Source organism: Oxyura jamaicensis, chromosome 11, assembly GCF_011077185.1.
Source record: "Oxyura jamaicensis isolate SHBP4307 breed ruddy duck chromosome 11, BPBGC_Ojam_1.0, whole genome shotgun sequence".
Lineage (NCBI taxonomy): Eukaryota > Metazoa > Chordata > Aves > Anseriformes > Anatidae > Oxyura > Oxyura jamaicensis.
The window spans coordinates 5,475,935-5,498,414 of NC_048903.1; the positions used below are offsets into that span (position 1 = coordinate 5,475,935).

At 34.6% G+C, this 22,480-nt stretch overlaps 1 long non-coding RNA gene across 1 annotated transcript in view; it reads left to right on the plus strand.

The window, feature by feature from the left end:
- Positions 1–20,078, plus strand: part of LOC118172470 — a 57,297-nt gene extending 37,219 nt beyond the window's left edge. Inside the window, exon 2 of the long non-coding RNA XR_004753717.1 lies at positions 19,561–20,078. This is a non-coding gene — a long non-coding RNA (uncharacterized LOC118172470). The remainder of the gene's footprint in view (positions 1–19,560) is intronic.
- Positions 20,079–22,480: the final 2,402 nt, after the last annotated feature.

Sequence of the window (22,480 nt, forward strand, 5' to 3'; positions counted from 1 at the left end):
GGAAGGTGCACTCTACACTCCTTAATTTTTGTGCACTGCTGTAAAATGGTAGTCTGGAAAAGAGCGGAAACTTTACTGTTTTCTTATTTTGTTTTAATTAGCAAATAAATGTAATTTTCATTGGTATTAATTTAATCTCTGTGTGTTGTCTTCCCCATTTAAGTACCATCAAATGGTTGAAATATTTTAGAAGAATTTATGATAAGTCTGACTGGCTAAGTATTCCTTCCTTTGTCAGGGATAGTTTAAACTTGGTTAGACACAGTACTTTTAGGACAATTTTCTATTTATTTATTCTTTTAAAACACATTTCTTGAAACAATTTCATCATATTTTGCATATTATTCATCCTGAAATAACTATGAAAACAAGAGACTGCAAGTTTGTCAATGCATCTCCCTCTTTGGTAATGGGAGTTAACGTTATTCCGTGAGACAGAAATGGAAAAGATCCTCAAATACAAACCACAGGATCATAAACTAAAATGAAGGCACTGTTTACACTTCTGTAGCTCTCATATTCTATGACTAATACTCATCTGGAAGAAAACTGGCGTGCTTATTGATTGTCTCTTACATTAGACCACCAACATAATTATATCTAAACTCCTTCATAGAGGACTGCAACATAAGTGGAAATATCCCATATTTCTTCGAAATAAGAACATTTGAAATCCATATGAATTCTCTTGCTGTCAAATAAAGGTATATTTAACCTTTATTCACATTAAACAAATCTCTTTTCAGTTGCATAACTGCAGTTTGGGGGCACATTTTATATTTTTCATATTTCTAATAGAAATTGATTCCCTGAGCAATTTACATATTTCCAAGTATGATATTCACACTCCTTGCTGCCACTATTAATATCTTATTAGGTTTTATTAATATATAAATACACAGTGTCCATTTCAATATGGATAGCTATATCTATAAAAGAAATAGGTATTTCTGAAAAAAAAATGTAAAACATGATACAATAAACAACCCTGAAGAATTTAACACCAATCCAGTGCACATTTATAGCTTGCTTTCCCTTTTTTTTTTTTTTTTTTTTTTTTAAAGTCCACTGTGTACATGAAAAATATTTAGAGTGGGAGAGCATTGCTATCAACAGTTGGTGTATTTTTCCACTTTGTATTCATAGACCTCAAACTAAGGTAAAACAACTTTTTAAAAGCTTGTGAAGAGAAAACTACAGTAGTATTGCAGTGGATTATAGACATCTCTTGTTTTAAAGATATACACACACACACACACACAAAAAAAAGAATATCACAATTCAAGGAATATTTGAGAAGGCCCTACTGACAATAGAAATGAAGGAATACAATAATTCACACTGTAAATCCAGTCGTGGCTAAGTAGAATAAAAACTTGCCAAATAACATGTCATTTTTATTCAAAGTAATTTTATGTTATTACATTTCACAAAGGTGCCTCAGCAGAGCAGAGCAGCTGGTGAGAATGCTTCAACTTCTCTAAAAAGAAAAAAGCTGTGGAAAGAGGGAACACGATTCTTGGTAGTGGAGGCTTTGAGTTCCTTGAATATGAAAAGAGTTCAAATCTTCTGGTTATCTTGGTACACATTTTCGAGTATTTTGCAGTTTTTTGTATTGGACAACATTACAGCCTCTGAGGTTAAGAGGCTGTAAGGATGAGCTGCTGTATGTGCTGCATAGTTACAAAGCTTTCATGTACATTACTGACTGTCAGTGAAAAAGGACTTTTCACTGGCTTTACAGGCTAGAGTAAATCCTTCAGAGCAGTTTCAGCAATGATTAAAAAATAAATAAATAAATAACTGTCCAAACATTAATATATGCCATTCTGTTGATAAAAGGTTAGTGGAGGTTGTGATTAAGAAGAAAGTGACATCAATGAAGTATGTTTAGTGAAAAATGTTCCCAAATGCTTACCTAAACCAGTGGTCTGATTTTAAATAACACCAAAAAAAAAGTTTATTTGGTGAATGTTCATTTTTTATAATTATTGAGATTTGGAGGTGCAATTTCATAAGGAATTATAAGACATTAATGTTTTATGAAAAGATTTTGTGGAAATGTTTCATTAATTCTGGTAAAGAAACCCTTTTCCTTAATTTTTTCATTAACTTCAGCATTTACTTACAATTACAGTTGTTCAGTGAATACAATGGCAGAAATTAATAATTCATGGCTTTTGTCAAAGAATACAAAAAGGGACGTTTATTCTATCAAATACAGATTTAAATGCACTATCTTTACTTTAGCAAGTATAGAAGTATAAATAGTGAGGTCTGTTTATTTTACTACCTATAGTTTTACTACCTTTTTAGTTACTCTGTTGCATAAGTGGTGTCCAGAACTGAGTGCGTTGTCCGCTGTTGTGTTCATATGAGCATATGACAGAGAGCTTTGCATTCATATTACCGTATATGAAATATTCCATTAAGATTGATTTGCAAAAAGCTGGTACAGATGATTCTACGAATCTGGGAAGGAGTTTTTAGACAAATGGTCCGAAGGTATCATTGAAGGTGCCTAAATTTTGCCTTGTCTGCTGAGATCTATCTTGTTGGATACTTTTTCATAAGCAAAGAAACAGGTAAGAGATGGCATTATAATATGACGAACTATGAAAGGTCAAGTTTGGAAATATGAGGAGGCACCTGTCTTGAACAGTTTTGTTCAAACCCACACAGAATAGTTTCTCAGAATCTGCCTTAATGGGAGTTTGTAGGCATATAATGGAAGTCAGGTATCAAAGTACTTGTGTGCCACCCATAGAAAGTCTTACAATCTTTTACAGGATTTTAAAGAGCAGAAGGATGGACAATATTTTCCAAAGCAACTCATTCTATTTAACCAGTCTGACTGACCTGTATAGACAGGACTCTTAAATTTCTCTTTAAATAACTGTAGTAATTATTCCCATATAGAGTTGTATGCACTCTAACTATTCTCAACTGAGCCTATTTTATGTTTTTGTATAAAGTAATAATATGTTTAGTTGAAAAGTTTGCTATACTTCATCTTTCAGAAGTCAACCCACAGTATTATGAGAACTGCATATATTTGAATTAATTATGAAGTAGTAATGTAAAATATAGCTAATTTTCACATCTTGTGTCAATGTTAAAGCTAAAAGTCTAAGTGTAATTCATAGGCAGAGAAATTGTTTGAAAAATTCATCTGTAAATTCATTTGAGCCAACTTGAAAGTCTAACAAATGCAATGTTGGTTTACCTTTGTGACTTGGAATCATGAGTGAAAAAAAGCTCATGGGAGATAAGAGAAAACAGCATCAGTGCTGTTTTAGAGAAAGTGAAGGAGGATATATTACACTTTGTCTCCCCAAAGTCCTTGGTAACATATATCTGAATTGTGCTGTATTTTGATCTAATGTGGTTTGGATCAACATAAAAATGTGCTAGTATAGACAGCTACCTGCAGGATTGAGCTCTTAATTTACTCAGAGCAAGCATATTTATTTGGCAGGCTGTCTGTGAAGAAGCCATCATTTAAAAAAGTGTACAATTGAAATTCATATATTGAGGAAGATGTAAGAAAATGTTCAGGAAGTCAATTTTACTAAAACTTGTTTTAAGCACTCAGAACAGGAAACCATTTACCATGGACGTTAGATCTTTCTAATGACTGTCTAACTAGAAACAGGCTATCTTAATTCTCAGCCCCGAGCAAGTAAAAATGGCCTTGCTTCCAGACTTCATTACAATATTTATTGCGATTTGGATGGAAGACTTTTGACACCGTAGTCATAAAAATTACAGGGGACCACTTATCTGTGTTTGATATGAGACAGAACGTAGACCTGAAAGTTCCAGTCTCCAACAGGCTTTAACATTACTCTTTAATGGTTTTGATGGCCAAGGACCTCTCCAAATCAAAAGCTAGCGGTGGTCCAGTAAATTTTCTTCAAATATATACTTTTTCCTGTCTTCTGAAGAAAACTAAATGTATAGTGCTCCCATTAATGGTGAGAAATATACAGCTGAACCTAAGCAAAACTAAGCAGGCAGCGTGTACAAAATGCTGCTGAATATTTTAAACATCTGAATTACAGTTAGTCTTTTGTTAGCCTTATGGATTCCTACCTTTAGGGCATTAGTCTAACACCTTCTCTTGAAGGATTTCACTAAAAAATATATAAATAAAAATTAGTAGTTTTGCAATAACATTGTATTTGACAGCTTCCAGACAAATAATACAAACTAAGACAAACTAACATATACGAAGAGTAGAAAAAAGAAGCACGATGCATTTACCTGAAATAAGTAATTTCCAAACCTGTCTTGTTTGGAGATTGTTACTGAGACAATGTCTTTCACACTCTGCTCCTAGATTTGAAATTGAGACCTGTTCAGCAATGAATGGAATCTGCTTCCATCCAGTGGTTTTACAAAAACATTTATCGAATGAGTTTCTGGTCTCTTCCTTGGTTCTGGCAGACAAAAATCATCATCATATTGAATCTAACTTTACCACTGGCAGGCAAACTGTGAACACATTTGATCAGAAATCCAGAGAGTTATACTTTGCATCATGGTTATGGCATGTTGTCAGGATGCACAGGGATGGCAGCCTGCAATATCATTTTGTGGCTAACTGTTGCACATCATGCTACTTACCCTAAATTCAGCACTATTGAGAGACAATGTATTTTTTTTTTTTTTTAAAAGAAATTTACGCAAGAAATATGCAGCACTATTACCCATATCTGTTCTTGTGGATACCTTGTAGATGTATAGTAAGAAATGTATACCTCCTAAACAATACAAAGAAAAGTATTGTTTAGTACAACCATATGTTCCTGAACAGTATGTTTCTGTTTTACAGGTAGTCTTTTCACAAGTAATGTCACTCAGTGTCAGTGTATCTGAACTGAACTTTCTAATAGAAACAGCAATCTAGTGTTGTCCTGGCTTTATTTTTTCTTTTCTGTTTCTAGCATGAACACCCAGAGTAATGGTGCATATAGACAATATTTGTTTTCCAGAAGGCTTACATTTCCCCCCCTCCCAAAGTTTAATGACATGACTCTAGGTTTTCTAGTTCTTAGCGAGCACATCCATCTTCCCTCAGATATATGTATATAGCTGTATCTATGTGTTTGCCATACATAGATGTAACAACAATAGCGAAGAAGCCAATGTTTAGGGATGAGCAATACATGTAAGCATCTGCCTGTAATTCTGTAGGTCATGGCAAATTGTTTGCATTCTGCTAGCAAATTGTTTCCATTCCGCTAGTTTTAAGGATTCTTATGGAGCCAAAAGTGTCATAAACCAAGAAGATGTTACTTTGAAAGTTCTCATACACATAATATTTTCTATTTTGATGTCTAGGCTTCCTCCATATTTTCTTTTAGTGTACATTTGTGAATGCACATGCTTTGTGAATAACAGTGGCTTCGGTATTTTAAATACCTAAACTAAAAGATTATTTAGAGCAATAGATGTTTACAATCTTTTCCTGCTGCCATGAATGTCCATGAGAGTTGACTCAATGCTGTAACACAGAGAGAAAATATTCTCAAGACAGCATTGATTTCTTTTTCTTTCTGTAACTATTTTTTTTTTTTTTTAGTTTTATCCACCTCTTGAATTACAAGAAGAGAACTAATTCTAGTGGTTTGCATGCCATTTTACTCACTTATAGATATATTGATTGTTACTTTCCAAGGTATCCTAAAACTTTGAAACTTTGATAACGATGAAAATCACATTCCATTCCTGTGCTTTCAAATTTCAGATTCCAGAATGGTATTTGGGAAATAATTGTTTATTTCCTACAGGGCCATTACCAATTATGTGCCAGAATGAAATTTTAGTAGTAGCAGTTACTTTATAATTTTCAGGAAAAACTATTTTATGTTGTTGTTGTTGTTGTTTGTTTGTTTTTTACAATAGTTAATAATTAAAGAAATTGAACAATAAATTATTAAACATTTATTTCATAATTATAATATTGAAACTTGCATTAATCTTTTTTTTTTTTTTTTTTACAAGTATAAGAATTAGTTTTCTCCAGTTTGATATCTGTAGTTCCATCTGTGTTATGAATAGGGATGGATTTTTTACAAAGTGAATATCATTATTATATTGCCATGTCTTAATAATTTCAGTTAGGTAATTTCAATTTTAGGTAATTTCATTTACCTAAATGAAATTTTTCATGTTTGTAAATATGTATCAGAACTTGCACAATATGAAAGCATTCTTGTGACTTACCTGATTATTAGTGCAAGGGATGGTTTTGTTGTTAAAGTTCATGTACTATTTAAACTATAAAAGAGATATATCAACAAATAATAGAGGTATTATCTATTCAATATTCTACAGTTGTCAGTGTTGAAAATATATATATATTTTTTTAAAAAAAAAAAAAAAAAAAGGAAGGCTGCTCTAAGCAGTCTGCTTTTAAGCTAGTTTATGTTATTCTGTTGGGCTACTTTTAAGGAAAAATAAAGTTCCTCTTGTCAGCATAGCTCAAAAGTTAGACAACTTTTAATAAACTACGTTGTCAATAGAGAAAGCACAAACAAATGTAGTGAAAAACAATGAATTAACTTTCCCTTAGTTTACTTGTCTCTCAGATTTTCCTACATCTCTTTATTACCTCATGTCTTTTATCTAAATAGTTTAAGATGTTCCAAATACTTGGGCAACATTAATGTAACGATAGCTATTCTTTCAGTCACTTTTGGAGAAATGTTTTACTCCAGCACCCAAACCCTAAAAACAGTGTATTTACTGTTCTTGTATACATACAAATTAATGTTTTTCATTATTAAGATGACCTATATTAGAAAAAACAACAGGCTCAGTTAAGAGCATATGTGATCAGTTTCTAGTTTAAGGCCCTAAGTCACCACTGTGTTTCACATATATGTGACAATAAATAATTATTTGCTTACACAAATAGCTATTAAATAGTAGAGCCAGAACACTCTGTCTGCGTACCAAAGTTAAAAGTTTGAAGTTAAAATTTTTGCCCATATCAGGTAATTGTCACAAAGCTTGGCATTGTCAGCCTTGGTGTTTGTCATTGATCCATCTTTAGTTTGTCCAAACATGCCTCATACTGATCAATAACACAGTAACCGGTTTCAGGTTAGTGAACAATGGAAACCAAATTATTTCATCATTCATCTTGCTTTTTGTTTAGTCAAATTCCTGCATTAATTTTCATTTGAAAAACAAACTAGGTAGGCAGTTAATATTATGTAACCCAAGCCTAGTCTTTGTTCCATAAGCATCTCTGGAAGCTTGTTATGCTTCATTTATACTCCAAATTTGATGTTTACATATCCCCAATGTGCTGTTTTGCTGTTTCTGTATTTTAAAGCTACCGCTAATGTCTTAACCTTACTTACCAAGCATTTTATTTAATCACTAAAGCTGATTTTTATTTCTGAATTTAAGGAGCTCTTATGTAGTCCTTTCTTTTAATGGATCTCAGACTGCTCTATAAAGGAAAGTACATATTCTTTCTTCCATGTGGTGCAACTGAAGCAGAGGGAGAGGAAGTGGTATTGAAGGAATTTGGGATTAGAGTTGAGATCTAATTAATTCACATAGTTAAATTAGGAACTTAGAAATACTGTAGGAAGTTTAATTAAGGGCTAGAATTGTTCCTTAAAGTGGACGTAAATAAGGTAGGTAGTTCAACCGAGCTAAACCTGAGCTCGCAGTGATTTTGATTGATCCAGTTCATGGCATCCAAGCTCTGGAATTTCTGAGATTTAAATAATGAGTCTAAATTAGCCTAAGTTATAGTGTTAGTAGAAAATAAGATCACATAGTATTCAAGGTAGAGTTTCCTTTTGTTCTGAAAGAGGCAGCAAATTTAATACAGTTTTCATGAAAGAATTCTACTACTCTGATTGGGATTTTAAAACTTATTTTTCAGATGGTTGTAGTTTAATAGCTCATTATTTTTCTTTCTTAAAGTGATTTGGAGAAGTATTCAATAATTTGTCAAAGAATAAATATTTTCATTGTGTTAATTAACAACTAATGTTCACATTTTATCACATCAGCCATATCTATTATTACAGTCAGCAACAGGACTGTTACGTTTACTTGCTCAAAGATGCATTTTACTTAATTGGTCAGTAGGATTAAAAACATTCTAATGCAGTGAATGCATTTAATGGCCTCACACCTCACTTCCCATAAAGCTGTATTTCTATTCCTGTTCTGCATCCTTTTAAAGCACTCACCAAGAAATTTACTGATGTAACCAATTAGACTACAAAAGAGGTGAGATTTCAGAAGCTGTTTGAGAATTACTGGCCCCTTTCAGATCTACAGCAAAGGAAGCTTATTTACAATGTTAACTGTTATTAACTTTATATGTTGTTTGAAAGATTGGCTAAAAATAATTCATTTGCAGTAATTTTTCTCAAAATGAGAGTTTAAATGGATCTCAGGTTGTATGTACTTAGATGTTTTGCCTAGATTTTTTGAGTAGAACTGAACTTCAGCCATGTTAACGTTTGTCTTAAGTTAAATCAGTGAATAAAGTCCAGGTTCTTTCTATAGATATATGGTAGGAAGATCTTTTTTTTAGTGTCAGGTGGATGATCTATCTGAGATAGGATTGTTTAATTCCAGTGATCATTTTCAGTTCTTTCCTTTACTTTGATTACTGAATTGTCAACCTTTTGAAGCAAATGGGCATCATGCAAGCTGAAATCTTCCAGTGTGTCTTTCAGCGTTATTGCATTTAAAAAAGTATAAGTGTAGCAGAGTGTAGGTAACAGAGGTATCAATGTCACCACTAATGAGTGAGCAAGGGAAACTCCGGAAAGCGAAAATTTCTTCTATCTAGTCTTTGAGTTTATAAGAGAGATTTTACCTTTGACTAGTTCATTCTCTTTCTTCAGTTCTAGTGATAAAGTACCATGAAGTCCTTGCTGTTTTATAGCATAAGCAGTAAGAGTAGAGTAAGTGGCTAGATAAGTGAGATAGCAGAATCTTCATGGTCCTTATGTATCACTGCTGGGATACAGTTGTTGCACTAAGCCTTTCTTTGAGTTCATTTATTGCTAAATTCAGTAGTCTTCCATAAAAACTAGATATATTCAGAAAGCTGAGTTATATTTTTGTAATGTATTTCCCTCTATATTTTGCTATGTACACTTCACATTTATTTGTTAATTTTGAAATAAACTGTCACATTTTACCTTCACTAAAATGTCAAAATAATTCTGGGCAAAATACTTGATATATGTAAGACACCAGGAGAAGTGGATTTGTAGCAGTGTTTTTCCCTTGTTGCTTGTGTTAAAAATAAAAACTTGGTATTAATTACACTTAAGCTGACTTCAGGATTATATTCTAGAAGAATTTTAAGGACAAACATAAAGAAGGTCCTTCCTAAATAGCCTGGGAAAGTAAAGTAAATGCAGGTGATCAAGTGATCATATTTCACCAATTCATTGAAAACTATTGAATATTATGCTATGAAGAAAATTGTTTTCTCTAAAGAGAATTTTGAACGAAATATGAACATCCAATTTCACGCACAAACAAATGAACCTGAGATACTCTAAGTTCTGTAACCTACACCTTCTTACCTTTCTGCTTAATTGTTAAAGGTCAGTGATTCACAAGGGGGATAAAATCAGGCGGTTTCATGCTGCAATAAGCTGTTTATTTGTTTAATTTTAACTGACAAATCCAATAAAAGATTTATAAAGTTTCATTAATAAGAGTAGGCTATAAAGGGTACCTAGTTATATTCAGATGTTCAAAAAGTTTCCGATTACTAAGCACACAGCTGTCTATCCTACTATGCCTGCAGCAGTTCATGTTATTGCCTGTGCAGTATTTTGGCAATATGTACAATGTCAAAGGCATCATCTTAGTTAAATTATGCATACCTGACATTGCATTAACTACCATTCTTGTTTTTAGCAAGATGGGATGTTAGTAGTAACTTTCTGTGGCTCTTTCAGAATGGGCTACAAGGAGAATTACAGCAATTGATTGTATATTTTGTTTCTAGTTAATAGGCCATGAGTATTATATGCAGATGCCATACTTCAGCTTTGATTTGTGCTTCTCTGTGGTCTTGCTCTATGCATTGTATTTATATCTCACACATTTCTTTTAAATGACATGAAATGCATAGTGAAATGTTAATGGCATTAACATTAAAGGGTGAAAACAAGCTAATTCTTAACAAGAATTTTAAAAAGTTGCATGTTTTTAAAAGGTGCTGTTTTGGATGGGCACAAGATGTGCAACACTTAGCTAATGTGTAAGAAGGCTCTTAACTGTCTCCTGTCTGCAAAATTGTCTCCTGTAGCTAGGTGGTTCTAGACATAGCTGTCTTTTCAATGCTATTGCTTATTCCAGGGGCTTGAATAGGCTCTGGCTATTCTCCAGATCTGCCTTTCTTCCAATGTGCCTTTTGTCAAACATGTTTCTGTGAAATCCAGTAATATTTCAGTTAGTTACATTGCCATTTAGTGTTTTAACACTATAGATACTCTCTTTTCTTCGTCCCAGGCTCCAAAGCATGTCTAAAAAAGTTATGCTGACAGGTTCCAAGTAGCAAACAGAAGCTCTGGATTCTGTTAAATCAAAAAATGACCTGTTTCTGTAGTTATTAAAACACTTTCTACCTTTTATTTCAACTCAGTAAGTTTACCATGTCCTGCATTTCCTGGGGGGGCAGGGGGAAGGGGGGGGGAAGTTATTGTTTTGTTTGGTTTTCCCCATATGGTCTTTTTATTCCTCTATTGAAGAGGAAACATCACTTTGTACTTGTTTTATATGGGCTTTTCTTGGTTTTTGTTTACTCCTATCCTTTGCCACAGCTGAGCATTGAGGCAGCACATTGTACCTACGTGATCTGGATTGTGATCTGTGTTGGGGTTTGGGTTAATACAGTAGTTTCCATATTGCCAGAAATAATAACATATTTTCTTTTTACCATGCTTCAAACACATTCCTTCTTACGCCTCTGTGTGTTATGCATCACATTTCTCCCACCAAATCTCTGTTTTGTATCACTGGAGATTGTCAGCTGTCAGTTTTGGGTGCCCCTAAGCCAGTGTTTCACAGGTGTTCATCGAAGTATTCATGCAGGAACCTTAACAGATGCTTTGCTGCATTTTATTACATCTATTACCAATCAAGATCACAGTGATATACTAGTCTCTTCATTAACAAAATGTGGAGAGAAGTCTAATTTTGTAAACAGGCATACGTGGTGCAAATGAATCAATATTTTTAAACTTGTGAATAGCTTCATATGCTCTTAAGCCCTAGGACTTCCATTAATATTGTATCTGTACAATGAATTGCTCTGGTAAACAGCCAAGTCTCCAAGAGATGTTTTCTTCAAGTTAGGTCACTCGCCAACAACCTGGCTTCTGAAAGTGTGCCAAATTCAAAGAATAAATGTCATCTCTGATGTGATAGTTAAAGTCTGTCAAGAAGCAGAAATCTGTAAGTAGTGATTCAGTTCCATGTTTTCTTTTCTTTTCATTCTCCAAACAGCCTCTGTTTCTAGTGGCAGATTTAATGGTATGATTTACAGCTGTAAAAGACCTTTATCAGGGCCAGAAAAATGACAAACAATAAATATATGGAGCATTATGTTAACAGCCACCACACAATACCTTGTCAGTTACAGCTTGATAGTGATACATTTTAATTTTGTCTTTCATAAAAAATCTTGGCATGTATGCCTCATTTGAACACAGACTTGGAAGTCAAGTGTGTCATCCAACCATGCAGTTTATCACCCTCTATATTTTTTGTCCTTTTCACTTAATGTCATCTCTATGGCAACAGGCATTGCCCTGGAAATCATTTTCAAAACAGCTTATTTGTTTGAGGGGGGCTGACTGAAGTTCAAAAATGTTTGTTTAGAGGAGCAGGTTTAGTTTATGTTTAATAATAATTCTGAGGAGTTTCACGTAAGCAGTATCAAACTAGGGGGAGAGGGAGAGAGCTTAGGAGGTTATCCTTGCTAATATGATTTCTGTTTGTGTGCTGCAGAGAGTAAAAGCAACAACAGCAATTTGCCCTTTGGACTTTTGCTTACCCCAAAATAGACGTCCCTCTGAACAGCCTAGCAAATGGGTTCTTTATGGGCAGATCCCGGAGTTGCTGCAGTTGGAAGGATTTACAGTTTGGATTACTATACTTATGAGTGTGGTTAGGGTTTGATTTTGTTAGTGTTAAATATTTTGATTGGTGTGGATCTCAGTAGGTATTTCAGTGGAAATTGTCAGTACAAAAAAAATAGCAAAATTGAAACTAATGGATGACATCTGTTTGAATGTGCCATTGGCCATATTTAAATATCATGAGGTAACATCCCAGATAAATGATCCTAACAGTGTTGATTTTTTTTACATGTGTTACAATTTCGTTGGTCTTTTAAAAGCCGTATGTAAGTGGATGAATCCTGCAAATAGCATCTGCAAATGCTCAGTAACTACAAAGAGCTGGAGACCAAGGTGTTTTTTAGAAAATAGAAGCACAGAATATTTTGACAGGCACAGTGCTTTTTGGAAAATAGTGAGTAAAAGCATATGACCAGAAGACAAACTGATGAGTCACAAGAATTTGTATAGTACTAGCTGAACTTTACAACTTTCCTTTAAGGTTACAGTATTTTTACCAGACAGGAGTTGTACAGGAGACCAGATCTGGTGGATCAGAAGATAGTGGTCTGCTCATAGCAAGTGTGATGCCTGTTTGAGGAAGGGCTGTGAGCCTCAGCTGCCGCTGGCAAGTTGGAGTTCCTCTGGTCTCTCGGACATGCAGCTGGTATGTCCCAGCACTATGGCACGCTGCAGGCTTGTTCCCTGCTGCCGATGACTGCACCAGGAGCTGGACCTGGGAAGACATCTTTGAGCTGCAGACGCATGGTTCTAGCTCACAGTCATAAGTGAGCCATGAACATATATGCATTTTGTAGAAAACAGAATTGCACAAGCTGTTCCAAGGCACAGATTCAGTTAGTGATAGAGTGAAGAAGAGTTTGTGATTTGAAATATACTTCTACCTAAAAACGTTCTACTTTAAATAAGAGTCCAAGATAACTTTAACAAGAGGGAAATAAGTCCTTACCTATGAAGTCTGCTTTGTTTCTCATCTTTACTGTATTGCTGTGTAGCAAAATTAATCAGGAATAGAAAGCTTTCTTTCGTAGAGAAGAGGTGATTGTGCTAATGCTCTTGGCTTGGGTTGTGTCCTAGCAGCGAATATAAAAATACGTATGATTTTAGATGAATTTTATAAAACAGCAGATGATCAATTATACTGCTTCTTCTTTCTGGTTTATTGACCATTTTGTTCAATTTAAGGTAAATTACACTGTTTCATCTCAGACTTCTGTAAATTGCATGATCAGTTTAGCTACATATATGGTCTTTACAATTTCAAGAGCCAGGCTAATTTATTTATAAAACCTCTTTAAATGAGGAAATTCCATCTCAAGTACAGAGTGGCTTTCTGTTTTCTTTAAGTAAAATATTGGTGAGCTTATAACTTGTTTGCTCTATGTTTAGTAGTTATGGAAAAGCCTTAAGATATTGAAAATGTTTTTCCGTTCTCTGTGTTCGTTTGTAGCCAAATGCAGCTCACGGGGCAGTCCAATGTGAACAATGCCATCTGCAATTTTACACTAAAATCTTGTAAGTTATCAGATGTGCATAGCCATGGTTATAAGCACCTGAAGTAGCCATTAAATAAGCCTCCATATTTTTAAATGTTATATTAAAAGAAAAAATTAGAAATTAAAAACCAATTCCTTTATCGATTGATAGTCCTAGACTTAAACAAATAATAGCAAAGATCTAAGAGAGCCCCACGCATACGTTTGTTTCATTGATGTTCTGCACAGGAAAAGCTGCAGAGGTTATTCTTCAAAACTCATTTTTAGTGATGCTGCCCCAAGATTTAGGAGAAAGGAGGCTGTAGTTCTCCTTCCAGTATCGTGCAGGTCAGTGCTAACAAACACACACATACATGTTTCCATTTCTTTGCACCTGATGAAAGGAACTTGCCTTCAAACCATACAGTGCATGAATTCAGGAAAGCAGCAGATGAAAGGAATTATAGCAACTTTCCACATCATCTGGGTTGATGGCCGTCATCACTAGCAGCTTGCTGGGGAGAGCTTGTTCAAGAAGGCCATTATATGGAAAATGGACTAGTGAAAGATATGGGATAAAAAGCGACCCCAAGGGAAGAGCTCTTTTTTGGGATTTTGCCATTATGTTAACTAATGGATTTTAGTGGTTTCCTTCCTTCACCGTAAACAGACACACACATAAACACACGTGTGTATTCAGGCTTCTAAAGGAGGGGGAGGAGAAGTAGCAGTTTTCTTTGCAATAATTCAGAGCATATGGTTTAAAAAAATATATAATTATGTTTGTTATAGCTCATGGGCTTATGATGTTTAAATTAAAATAGATTTTCCTAAATAAAAAAAGTCTTTATGACATATGGCTGTTAAAAAAGGTGCCATTCTGTTTCTCAGCATTGTTAAAAAGTAATGTTTTTAAAATGTTTTGTACCACCTTGAATTTTTGGCTGGCATTCAGTAGAACTGAAACTTGCCAATCAGAAATAAATAAAAAATAAATAAAAATCTAGGGATGATAAGGTATCTTCATAACACAATTACAGCTTCTTGGACTTCCCATTCCAGTGTATGTCATTCCCTGGATTTTTCTACTTCCTTTATAATTTCTTAGAAACTTTTATTTTTAATTCCTCTTCGAATAAAAATTTTATCTCAGTACTTAAAACTATAATAATAAAAATCAGGAAAAACAGCTAGTTGTGAAATGATGGCAGGGAATGTTCTTGATGATGTCAACTCTCGTTAAAATTGAGCAGATTGTTTCCACAGCAAACATCTAACAAAGCAGAAATCCAGGTGCTTTCCTACTTTCCACTCACCTCTCCTCTTCTAAGTTTTTTTTTTTCCTTTTTTCTTTTTTTTTTTTCCTTGCAACATTAATTCTTCCTTCATTAATTCGGGGAACATAACAGAATTTGATACGTACACCAACCTTACTACATACTTGAGTAGATATGGTAAATAATCCTATAAGGTTTTGTGTCCTTGCTGACAGCAGTATGTGCTATAAATAATGAATATAATCTCTTCCAGGGCTTTCAGGGCCAGAGGTTCAGATGGGTTGAATATCCAAAGTTCCCACTGATTTTAACAAGTGTTATGAGTGCAAAGCATTTCTGTTAAACAGATGCAGCTTTTAAATTTTTGTAAAAATCTTTTTTTTTTTTTTTTTTTTTTTTTAGCTGATTTTCTCTTTGGAAGCAGAGTATTAAAGCAGCTATTAGTATTAATACTTTGCAGTTTTAGCCTTGCAAACAGTAAATTAAAACTCCAGGGAAAAAAAGTGCTGGTATACTTTTAATTAAAAAATGTAGAAGTTTGCATTTATGATGCTGGGACACAATTAAGGACTCCACTTAGAACCTGTAATGCCTGTGAAATTTTTTCATATTAGAATGAGGTTAAAAAAAAAAATAAATTGTCATTAATTTTATTTCATTTGACTAATTGAAGAATATCACCTTTCCTGATGGAGATTCAGTGCTGAGCCGATCATTTACAGTACATCCTCCTCTCAAATTAGAAATACACAAACCATACCTGGGCTCCATTTTTTTTCTTTTTTTTTTTTTTTTTTTTTTTTTTTACAGCATGTAAATCACCTGAAAATCGTTTATGTGAATTACAGCTTTACATTACAGAGGAGCTTTTTGTTTCATGTTTTCTTCCCAGGGACCTTCTGTATGAGGTCTAGGTGCCACATAAAAAATCTCCGCATCAGTGCTTGTTACTTTGTCTTTATTTAGACAGATGCAAGCCAAAATAAGGGGGCAGACTGAGATCTGGGCCACGTATAGCCTTGAGAAAACTCTCTGTCCTGGTCTGACAAGGTATTAGAGTATCTGAGAAGCAGAAACTAATTTGGCAATCATATTTTACTACATAAAATCTAATGTTCATTCAAATGTATTTATTGAAAACCTTTACTCTGCGCCTGCCTTTCTTGTTCTTCAGTGCTGGAAAGTTCTTTAAGAGTTTAAGGCAAGTTGGTCTTCGAAGCTAATTATTAGCACGATGCTCTGAGCATTGTACTTAGTTTGCTATAGACAGGTGATTTTAAAGACTAATCCAAAAAAACTGCCTCTGGCAAATTTTCACTGAGTCTTTGATATCTTCTTGAAGTTTGAGTGCAAACAGGTCTGTTCCTCAATTTTGCAACTTCAGAACCTTATGACTTCTGTTTGCCTAAGTACAAAGTGGTGCAGAAAAAAACTGTACCAGTAACGGGGAAGCTGGAGAGGTAGAATGAAGAGTTTGGTCAACAGTGAGATCTGCAAAGGTAAAACTCCCAGCGTGTACTTTCACCTTTCTTTTCTCCTGAGAAGTAACGGTAAAAAGGTACTAGAATGTGCAGCTGCAGCAGCTGAAGATGCTACATTCTCCAGAGAGAACAACCCTTGTTGGAATCTCAATAGTTCTGTCTCTCTGAGGCAGCTCTAGACCAAGAATGAATGCTCTTTGAGACAGACTGCTTTGTACACTGTGTAAAAATACATAGATGGGTTGCTAAATTTTAACAGGGGTAGATGATAAGCTGCTAGAGAGGAGAGAAAATAGGAGGAAGTAAACTAGACAGGCATCAGAATATTTTACGATTTTTACCAGGGGACAACATGGACTGTTCATGAGGAATTTTGAAAAATTAAAGTTCTAAATCAGAAAATGGCAAAAGCAATTTCCACTTCTGCATTCTGTAATCATGTCTCCCTTTTTGAAGCCACATAAGATATAAGGAAAAAAAAAAAAATGAACAAACAAACAAAAACTTTAAAGCCATTTAAACTTTATTTCGGGTCATGAAATGTTTTGAAATTCATTTACTTTCAATATAGTGCATTTTCCATCATTTAAAAAGCAGCTCTGGTTCACTGGAGATGATGTATACCAAGTGAGATGGGTCTGTGACATAGGAATTGAGAGAAGGGAGGTACATGTTTTTTAGATTGTGGGTTTTTGGTTTGTTGGGTTTATTTATCATATACGTACCTTCATTTAAAAATGCTTACATTATAGGTTTCATAATAATAATAAAACAAAGTTGAGTCACATGGGGAAATGAGATTTTGTGATAAGTTTTCACTTAAAAGCAAACTATATTCTTAAGATTACCGTACCTTGCCATAACTGTAGAATATTTTTAATTTCAATCTCTTGTTTGCTTTGCTTGCTATAGAAGCTATTTTCACACACAATCACAGCTGGAAGTAAGCATAGCTCTTTAAACAGCACGATTCTTGTATCGAAATATTCAAGTAGTTAGCTGTGGTTTTAATTATAATGAGCTTGAATTGTCATTTATAAAGTATTTTTGCTACTAATTTTGTTCTCTTGAAGAGGAGCCTGTCTGTCCAAGAAGAAGTGCTAAATAGTTCCCATTTTTCCTTCATTGAAAAATGATAGCTTACGAGAAGATATGGCATGCATCATAGAAATGGATAGGAAGGAAAATGTTATTTCAGCTCTAATTTTGTTTACAGAAATACACTGGAAAAATCAAGAACTTTGGTCTGTTTTGACATTTCAAATATAGCATTTTTTAAAGTTTTCTGAATATGTAATCCATTGTCAATTAGGTCTGGTTAAAAATTCATTACTAATATTGGATATGTACAGTCTGCTTTCCAGCACAAACTTCTGCTGCTTTTTGAATCCCATACTATTTCAGCAGCATAACCTATTGATGAAAATGACTTTATTGGCAGAAATGTGCCTTGCATCTCATGCTGCTTGAGTTTATACTAATACTGGTAGTAAGTTCTGTTAAAGAGCAAAACAGAAATAACAATAACAAATTGTTCTTTTAATCCCTTAAACCTCCAAAAGTATTAGGATTAAAAATTTAGTCAGGTGAAAAGGCTAATCAACCATTCCCATATATACCAGACCCTGTTTTAGCAGATGCTTGGGGTGTTTTGCCAGACGCGTGCATAAGATGTTTGCAAGTCCAAACTGATAACGTTGTAAAATGATTTTTGGGGTATTTTGTACGTCAAAGTTGGCTTAACCTTATAACCCACATCTTAATTAGTGCTTCCATTTGTGTTTCACAGTCAAGAATATGGTTGTGCTTGTGTAACTGAGGACACCAGTGTATCATAGGGGGAAACTGGATTTCTAATATCAACCTATACTTGCACATCCTCTTTCACAAAAAAAAAAAAAAAAAAAAAAAAAAAAAAAAAAAAGGCATGTTCAGAGAGATTATAATCTTATAAATAGCTTGAAAGAGCTGTTTCACAGAATGTTCTTTATATTTTAAAGCCTCTTGCATATGATGTGTGCATATTTTGTGCACACATAAAAGTAGTCTTTGCATAATAAGAAAGCACACAGAAATTTTCATAGAACAATTTGTATTGATTTTGTTGTTTATGAACTACTCTTCTTTACATAGCTTAAAGAAAAACATAAATTTATGCAGATATAAATCACAGGATCAGCTTTACACTTATGTCTTAATTCTCCTCTACGTCGAAGCTGCTTTGCTGCCTGCTGTTGTTGTCACTGAATGATCAGAAGAGTTTACCTCCTGCTATACGCAACAAGGATCCCTCCTTTCATGCACATGGTGATGGCACAGGCAGCAGAGCAAGTGAGGAAAGGCTGTGACTAGGTGTTCCCTGCATCTCCTTCAGGAGAGTCTGCCATAACGATACAGTGTTTGATCACTTTCTCATGCGCTGGGAACTAGCCCAAATTTGTGGGCGAAGAGCATCCACACATTTTTTTCTTTTCTTGTTGAGCCATGTTTAACTTCATGTGTAGTGGGTGGGCCTTCAAAATAAACAAGTCATTTTGCAAAATTCAGAGTTTTACACAAGGGTAATTGGTTCTGATTCAGTTTGTTTCACCAGAATATGGGTATAGTCTAAAATCCTATGGACCCAGAGGCTTGTGGGAATTGCAATCTGGCCACAAGCAATTGCCAGTCTGGGCAACTTTATATGGATGTGTACTTGTGGTGGACTTGTAGTTACTAGTATGAAAGGTATATGCATAGATTTGTCAGTCACTGCTTCTTCCCATACAGCAGTAATTTTCCACCAAAATGTTTAACTAGGAATTAAAACTACACCTTGAGATAAAGGATTGGTTGCTTTTTAATTATGATTTTGGTTTACACAAATTGTTGTCTCTTCAGTCAGAAAACATGAGTAGGCCGAGTGTTAACACATCGTGATGCCAGGGCTTCCGGTGGGTCAGCAGTCATTCCCCTCTTTCTAACAAGTGTGCTTTAACAGTTGTCCCTGCCCTGGTTTTCCAGAAAAGAAGAAAAGGTGGGGATGAAAATTGAAACTACCCCAAATACTGACATTTTTGTTTTATGAATTATGAATGGAGTTTGGTAAGAATTTTCCTTTGCGTCTTTCAGATTGTAAAGTCTTTTTCAGATAGAGCATAGTTTGGTACCTTCTTTGCCTTTTGTTGAAATAAAGCCTTGAGGAGCTTACAGCAGAAACTTCTATACCTGGTAGAATGAATTATTGACAGTCATCCTCCTACACATGGCACAACTGGACAAAGGGAATGCTCTGCTCAGTGTAAAACAGTGAGTAAATAACATACTGCTAGGCAGTACTGCAAAGATTACCTGATTATGCCAGTCCCCCCAGATCACCTGATAGAGACTTGGAGATTCATAAAAAGGAAGGAAACAGATCCCTCACTAGCCTAAAGGAGGGAGAGAATAATGGATGAGGACAGAAAGAGAAAGCTGGTCTCTTTCTGCCAGAGGAGAAGGATATACAGAAGGGATGAGGGCTCCTCAGTGACTCACAGAAACAAGGAATGCTGAAGGCTGCTGATGAAAAACTGAGTCAGGGAGTTTCAAACATTTATTCATGTTCCATGTGTTGTGCTGGAAAGAATGGCTGTCTTTTGAAACCTTTAAAAAGTCTTATATTGTTGCTCCCAAGTGTCAAAAAGAAAAAAAAAAAAAAAAAAAAAAAAAAAAGGCAGTTTGATTTCACTGGGAGAGGGTTTTGAAGGATCCTTTTTATTTTAGCTGACCTTGTAGCTAGCCTATATAGGCCTTATATAGCTGGCCTATTTGTAAATAGGGTGTAAAACAGTGAGGCCAGAGAAAAAGGAATTAACTTGTGATCTATGCTGATCACAAGAGAGAGAAACTTTGGGGCCCACTGACAACATATATATTTGTATTAGTGGTGTGCAAGAAATGTAGGAGGGGTAGAAGTTTCTTAATCTCACTGACACCTGATTTGAAGTGTTCTCTAATGATTTTCTCACCCAGAAGAGCACAGTGATATTTTTTCATGTGGCTTCATCTCCGTAAGCAACAGATTCTTCATCGGGGGCAGTAGACGGTCTCCTTAAATTACTGTAATGCAATCTGCAATCAAACCACCAACTTCTGGGGTAGACAAAAGTTGTAAGAAATGGGTATTACAACATATAATTTAATAGTGTACAGCTGAGGTGGTACTGAGGCTGAATCTTGATTCATTCTTTTCTAGTATCTGGCCAAGGTACAGATAGTTTCATACAAAGGATGTTCTGAATAATTAGAACAGATAGTTTCATGTAAATGATGTGCTGGAGATTTAACTGTTGGTAGAAACCGAGAAGCAATGATCATTCTTAGATGCTTGTAGGAGAAAGCATAAGAGATTTTTATGTCCTCTCTCATCACCAGTATACTAGTCCCTTAATAAAAAGTTGCAATTACTTCTTTCTAAAACATTGTTTAATTTTATTTCCACTTAAGCTCTTTATCACACCATCTCTGCTATTTCTCTATTATTTAGTTTGTACTCCTTTAGATTCCAGTACAATTCTGGAATATCTGATATAACAGCCAGTAAATGTTGTTCACGTGGTCATAAAATAGGATTTGAGCTGTTAGCATACAGTTTGGCAGCACACTATATTGTTATTCATAGCAGCTTATAGATGCATATAGTAAATGTTAGCTTTACTTGTTGGCTGCAATTTGATTCTTAAAGATAGGGACGTTTGTTACTGAGTGCCTGAAGGCAATACCTTTTTAAGTTGGCTGACCCCTAAGAAGATGAGCAAGTGTGATCATTGTGAGTTCCTTTTATCATTGTCAGTTTAATGAATGTAGATGAAACCTTCATCATTGATGCTGACATTGACTCTCAAGAGAGATGAATCTAAGTCCATTTCAGATGACTACTCACAACTGTGCTTTGTCAAGACTGAAAATCATTGATCTGGTCCACAAGTCTTGCTGCTTTAAGAGAAATGATTCTCCAATTTGTGATAATATTGAGGCCATAGTCATAGGTCTTTAAAGGGTGTAGATTTTCTGTATTTTATTTTCATTAATACCATACTAGACTAAATTGTCAGTACACCAGATAAAGTCACTATTTACTTAGAGGGTTTGATGCATTCAACAGAGTAAATATATCAATACAGAAGGGTGAAAGAATGTCTAAAAGAACATGAAGGCGAGTAAGTGTGGGAGAAATAAATTAAAAAGCACTAACTAGTAGTGCTTTTAAAAATAATACTAACATGTATAAAGCAGCAATAGCAATGTTGTTAATCTAATTGAAGTAGGGAGTAATTCAACAAGTAGATGTGATGCTTATATTAACCTGTTTTTTTTGTTTGTTTTTTGTTTTTGTTTGTTTTTTTGTTTTAGCCTGGTCTGTTTGTTTAATAAATCCTAGGTCAAGTACTTTTTAATTATTTTTTATTTATTTATTTATTATTTTTTTTAATTACATGTGATTTGCTGGTATTTAGTCGGACAAAATTGTGCAAGAAAGAAGTTAGATCCAAAAAACAGTGCTTTTAAACAATGCAGTTTACTAAAATGTTTCAGAGCAAAGCCAATATAGTGTAGTGCAATTGTTCTCTGACAAAGAAAAGAATAGAGATGTGCTATAATTGTAAGGAAGTTCAAACAAGTGACAGACAGCTCGGTGGCTGGTAGATCCTATCCTGGCAGTTCTTGCAGCTTTGTTGTTGTTGTTGTTGTTCCTTCAGTCCTAATAATAAGATCTGACACTGTTCTGCCCTCCATACACAGAGGGAAGAATTGCACTAGGAAGAATTTCCTAATTGTGCAGTATCCATGTCTAAATTCTGCTGGATGTCTTAACACATACCTGGCTGGAGCTTTCTGTGTGGAAGAAAAAGTGTAATTGCAGTGTTTATATATCTCTTCTGACATACATAGAGGTATGTATGTAGGCAAATTTACCTTTTCTGCTGTCTAGGTTATTATGTTGCTGTTCATTGGTGTTGTCTTCAGACCAGAAACCTAGGTGGAGATATCTGCAAGTCCTATTTCCTGCCTTTACTGCCTAAGCTTAGAAGAGACACTGAAAACATCCTAACGTTAATAGTTTTACTTGCAGA